Source organism: Orycteropus afer, unplaced genomic scaffold, assembly GCF_000298275.1.
Source record: "Orycteropus afer afer isolate SDZICR_OR568_19922 unplaced genomic scaffold, OryAfe1.0 scaffold00128, whole genome shotgun sequence".
Taxonomy (NCBI): domain Eukaryota; kingdom Metazoa; phylum Chordata; class Mammalia; order Tubulidentata; family Orycteropodidae; genus Orycteropus; species Orycteropus afer.
The window spans coordinates 3,549,955-3,556,237 of NW_006921715.1; positions in this window are offsets into that span (position 1 = coordinate 3,549,955).

Here is a 6,283-nt window from a genome sequence, read left to right on the forward strand (position 1 = left end):
GAAAGTCATTTGAAAAGTGTAAATTGTCACTAACTACTGTTGCTATTTTTATTAATTACTATGTTACTGTTATTCCAGAAAACAAATATCAAACCCACTACTATTGAGTCAATTCAACTCATAGTGACCCCTCCTTGAGTCTCCGAGGCAGTATCTCTATGGAAGTAGATTGCTCAATCTTCCTTCCAAGGAGTGGCTAGTGGGTTTGAACCACCAGCCTTCTGGTTAGCAGTCAAATGCCATAGGCACTATTAGGGGCCCTAAATTGGACCTAGCTTACAGTGATACCATGCACAATGGGCGAATCATGTTGTTGGGATCCATAGGGTTTCATCAGCTGACTTTTATAAATAGATTGCCAAACTGTCTCCTTCATACATCTCAGTCTAGAAGTTCTGCTGGAGCCTGTTCAGCCTTGGAGCAACATAGAAGCCTCCACTAACAGATGGAGGTGGTTGCACTTGAGGTGCACTGGCCAGGCATTGAACCTGGGTCTCCCACTTGGGACGGAGAACTCTACCACGGAACCACCACCACTGCCTCATTTAATACTATATTAGGACATTTACATTAATGTAGCCAGTAGTTGCCTTAATTACTAAAATGCACAGATTCAATGATTATCAATATTAATTACATTAAAACCACCACTAATACACTCATTGCAATAATGAACTGATGCCTGCTTGCTGCATTCATTTCAGCACAGATTTTGTTCTGCTGAACTTGGGGTGGTGCTTGGAGGGGGAGAATAGCAGTGCTGGCCTTAGGGCCGTGCCAGGAAAATGTGTGGGCCAGATGGCAAACCAAGTGGGTCTGATAGAACATTTCTATTTCTGTGGATTCTCAAAAATGAACTGACAGGCAGGAAGCAAGTGGTGACTCATAGCCTTCAGGTCCCTGACGTACGTACAGCGTCTGAGCTGCAATTTCCTATTGTCCTATGGAGCCCGTTTATGGAGAGACACAACCTAGAACCTTCCTCCTCTGTCATCATCATGGGCATCATTACCATTGCTTTCTCCTCATCATTGTCTTCATCACCATCACAGGTTCTCTTCACCTAGCACTCACTGTGGGTCTGGACCTATAATATGGTCACTGAAATAGAGTACCTTGTAGTCTGTCCTGGAGGAAGTGCAGCCAGAATCTCCTTAGAAGCAAGGATGGCGTAACTTTGTTTCATTTACTTGGGACATGTGATCAGGAGAGACTAGTCCCTGGAAGGCCATCACATTTGGTGAAGTGGAGGGTCAGTGAGAAAGAGGAAGCCCCTCAATCAGATGGATTGACACAGTGGCTGCAACAATGGGGTCAAACGTAACAACAGTGAGGACAATGCTGGAGTGGGTAGGGTTTCCTTCTATCGTACATAGGGTCACTATGAGTTGGAACTGAGTTGACAGCCCTAACAAATACAGTCTCTAGTGACCCCACGGAATATGTTATTTGTGTGGCTGGACTCCAGAAAAGGACACTGAGGCTCAGAAAGATAAAAGTACTTGTCCAAAATCTCAGAGATGCTAAAAGGTGGAGTTGGGGTCTGAATACAGGATGTCTCCAATTCTTTTCCCTATATAATTTTCTACTCCAATTGACAGTCTCTCGAAGATTGTAATCCTCTTGTGGGCAGCTACTCTGTGTGTATGTCTGTGTGTGTGTGTGTGTGTGTGCAGGCATATTTTTTTAATTCCACTTCCCTACCAGGCTAGGACAGTGCTGTCCTGGCGCAGAATATTTGTTAGATGACTGCTGCTGGCTTCAAATTCCAACAAGCCTAATAGTTGGTTTACATTCATGACTTTGACATGCATAAACTAACACAATATCAATCCTAGCCCCAAATTCTCATTAAGTGAATACAGACATAGGAACTTGAACAGGACAATCATTGACAGAACAAACTAGAATCCAGACCTTCAGATTCCATAGGCCCCACCTCCTAGAAGCAGGAAAATCTATTTGTTCTTGGTCACCATTTCTTCTCAGCCTTCTCTTACTGTATATGGGTACTGGTTTAACGAATCCAGAAATTGCAAACATCATTATCATCCTGGAACATCAAGATGTGGGCAGGGGCATAATTCTGTGCTTAGTTTCTCAAATTTTATTTGGATATAAAATTGAACTGCAATGAAGACCACTCCTATAGCTTGAGTCTATATGTGCTGGGGCTTCGTGGATGGACTTCAGCTTGGGGTGGTCATTCAGTCCCCAGCCTCTGAAAGACATTGGCCAAGGCCATTAGCATGGTGGGCTGACTGTCCAATACAGTCATTTTGGTGGGAAGGTACTAAAATGCCCTTTTTGGTCCCTATTCTTGTAAGTGATTGACTTTTGAGGCATTCACTGAGCTGCCTTTACCAAATGCACATTCTATTTTTTAAAAGTATTATCAAACTAATAGCATAACAAGTTTTCAGGGGAGTTTTATTAGAGTCAAATATTTAAAAAGCTGTCATTTAAACAGTAATAGTTGTTAAAGTTGAGGAGATAATTAGGTACCTGAAGTTAATCAAAGTATATTTTTAAAAAATAGAACCTATATCTGACTCATTGCAAATGTATTTCTGCCTTGTCTGTTTCCCCATAAAATATTGGAAACTAGAAATTTGGCAAACTATCCTACCTTTTTTTTTGGGCTACTATAACCACCACCACCCCCTTTTTTTTTTTTTTGGACTTTCTTTGTTGGGTTATACAAAATTGTGCCCCAAATGAAAATTTAAGTTCTCTAAAATATGAAGTCCAAGGGTATTCACATAAAATGTATGAAATAGTAACCCACTCAAAGGTCTGTTTGTCCCATTTTTGTGAGTATTTTTCTGCTCTCTCTTTACTGAATTGCCTGCTTCTACCAGCTATGAACCTTAGTGGTGCAGTGGTTAAGTACTTGGCTGCTAACTGAGTTTGAACTCATCCAGCAGATCCACAAAGAAAACAAACAAACCAACAAAAAGGCCTGGCAATTCGCTCCTGTGACTATTACAGGCAAGAAAACCCTTTGGTCCAACCCCGGGTCAGTGAATAGGTGTGTGGCCTCTGGTACTTGTGATTTGATCTCATTTTTATTTTTTGAATATGATGTCAGTGTAGTAGGAGCAACAGTGATGAAGAAAGCGGACCGTTCCAATGGCAGGGGCAGCAGGCGAGTGGGCCTCATACAAACAGGCAGAGCAGCAACAGAGGCCACTGGACTCAATTCGTCCACCTTGCATCATCTCCCAGTCCCCATCCTGACCTGGGAGAAAGAGGACACATCCAGCATGGGATGCACTCATTATGGAAACTTGAAAGTCCACAGTCTCCCCTCACTTCTGATAACTGTGTGCAGATTTCCCCATGGCTGGGTGCCCATTTTTCCTCTCAGCAAGGTAAGCTCTTTCCAGTTCTTCATTCCATTCTTTGCTCAGCTCTTGGAGCTCCAGTTGCCCATCCTCAAATTCTTTACCTTGCTCTCACAGTCCTAGAGAAGAATGATTTAGGTAGAGCGACAAGGAGGGGTGGGAAGGAGGGGTGGGACTCCAGTGATGTGCCAACACCTGGGCCAGGTGCTTTACCTGCGGTTGGATCACTCATCTTCATTAATGGCCCCGTGAGTCAGGAATACCCACATGGTGAAGATGAAGAGGGCTCAGGGAGTTAGCAGCATTTCAAGGTCATGGAGATTTTGAGTGAAGGATTTGACCCTGGAACACTGAGATGGCACCTGCCCTTGAGTCCACGGTGTCTGACACCTTGTTGCACATCCCACCTGGCCTGGGGTCTCTTCAACAGTGCAGACTCCTAGGTTCCAGGAGCAGGGTAATCTGATTGTCTGCGTATATAAATGGCTCTGGGCTTCTAGAGAGTTCCAAAGAAGCATCCCAAAATTCAGCACCTCCTACAGTTCAGGAAGCTTTGATTTAGTTCAAGTTCTTCTTTACCAACCTGAAAGGTGAGGCCCAGAGGGGGAAACAAGCTTCCGGAACAGACCTAGGGCAGGTTCCCTTCTCTGGTCAGGCCATGCAGTCCTCACCTGTCTCCTGTTCTTTCTTAGCCTGCTGCACATTTAGTTCTTCTAAAGCACTTTCCATAAAATGAGCCCTGGTGGCACGATAAGTAGAGTGCTCCACAGCTATCCGAAAGGTCACTGGTTCAAACCCACCAGCTGCTCCACAGAAGAAAGTGTGCCAGTCTGCCCCAGTAAAGATGATAGCCCAGGAAACCTTCTGGGGCAGTTGCACCCAGTCTTGTAGGGTGCCTATGAGTCAGAATTGACTCCATGGCACTGACTGGGTTTATCGCACATTCCATAGTACTTAGCTTTGCTGCTGGTGGCCTGACTCCCCACACAGAACTTGAGCTCCAAGGCAGCAAAGAACTCTGCCTCCTGCTGGTGGTGTGTCGGTCTGAACGGTGAACCCCAAGCACCTAGACATAGGCTATGGCTCCATTCGCTCCATAGGCAAAGCGATTTCCTCTGGGAGGGTCCCCACTTCCGCCTCCCCTGCACGTTGGCTCCGGGCTGGCTTTCCGTACCCTCCTTTCCTTTCTGGCATGGGTCTAAAGGGAGGGTGAGCGTGTCCATTTTCTGCCAGGAGAAGCAGTGGAGGTGGAGGGAGGGTGGCAAGTGCGCCTCAGCGCCCTTGTAACACACAGGTTCCGGGGCAGGGCGATGTTCGCTGTGCTCAGGCTCTGGGCCTTTGGGAATTCGAGCGTGTGGGAGCAGAGTCCCATGGAGCTTCAGTCACACATCTGTCACACACAAGGTGTGGCCTTGAGCAAGTTGCCTCCCCTGTGAGTCTATTCTGTCTGTCATCAGATGAGAAAAGGGGAGCTGTTGAGAGACCCGAAGTGAAGGAAGGTGCGTAAAACTGGCCAGTAGATACAAATAAATAATTCTGTAGTCAAAATTGGCAGCACGTGACAACCCCAACAACATGGACCCTGGTAAGAGAGTGAGATGGTTTAAAAACCAAATCAGACATCTGCCCATGCACGGGGGGCAGAGGGCTTCAGTGGTCGGACTCCCCCTCTCTGTGGGGAAGCCCGGGCTGGGTTCCCGGCCAGGGCATCTCCTGTGCAGCCAGCACCTGGCAGTGCAGGTCTGTGTGTTGCTGGGCTGCTGAGCAGGTTTTCGTGGAGCTTCCAGATGAAGACGGAGGAGGAAGAAAGGCCTGGGGACTGGCTTTCCAAAACCAGCCAATGAGAACCCGGTGGTCTGTTTCTGCTGTGCGCAGCATCAGGTGTCACGGGCTGACTCATGGGTAGCTAACAACAGCAACAGGCACGTGTACGTGCATATGATTTTAATTGACCTCAACTTAATTTATACAATGAGCACATGCAAGAGGCTCGTAGATAGGTATGTGTCAAATAAACCAGTCATGTGCAGCAGTGCAGGGCCTGGATATGGCATCCTTGCCTAGACCCAGTATAGCCAGTACAGGGCAATTCCAAGACACACCACATCACCCTGGGCAGCATCAGTATAGGCTGCTGTCAAGAGAACCCCCGATATCATTACCAGATGCAATAAAAAAAGCACTCTTTTGAATGTTTTTTCTACTTAATTGTCAAAGCTGAATAATATTATCAGCTTTTTATCCTCTGAGTATTTTTCTAATAAGAAGGCATGGGGATGCATTGCAAATAAAAGCAGAAGATTTGAGGATGCAAAGAAATCACACAAAATGACTTTCCTATCAGTTTGATAAGCAGCTGAAATTTAATAGCTACATCTCTCCTATGGTGCTGGGTGGGAGAAGGGAAAGGCTTACTGCTGCATCTTCTTTCTTCTGCAAGATGCTTATTCAGAATGGCAGCTTTTCCTTTTACAGTCAGAGAAATGAGAGGGGCAGCAGTCATCAAAGTCTGAGAGGCTGAGCCCAGCCTTGGCTCAGGACAGACCACAGGGACTTAGAATATAAACGAGACCGAGCTGAAGGCTGCCATTGGCCATTGCAGAAACCGACTGCACTTTCCAAGTACCTCAACATACACGTAGAATGGGCCTGGGCAAAGCACATACTTCATGGGAAGCTTGGAAATAAAAGGAGCCCTCCAAAATCTCTTGGTGAGGGACAAGCCTGCAACCTTAAAAAAATAAAGGGGAGAACCAAAAAACACTTGCAGTTGAACCAAAATGCCATATTTTTTAAAAAAGAACAAATCCTACTCAAGAATGTGATGACCCCATTGCACAGTGAATACGCCTTCTGCATGTAAGTGCATGGATAGTAATGTGTGAGCGTGCCGACTGATGGAAACGTGATTTGTCTACAGTTGAAACTGGGAAGAG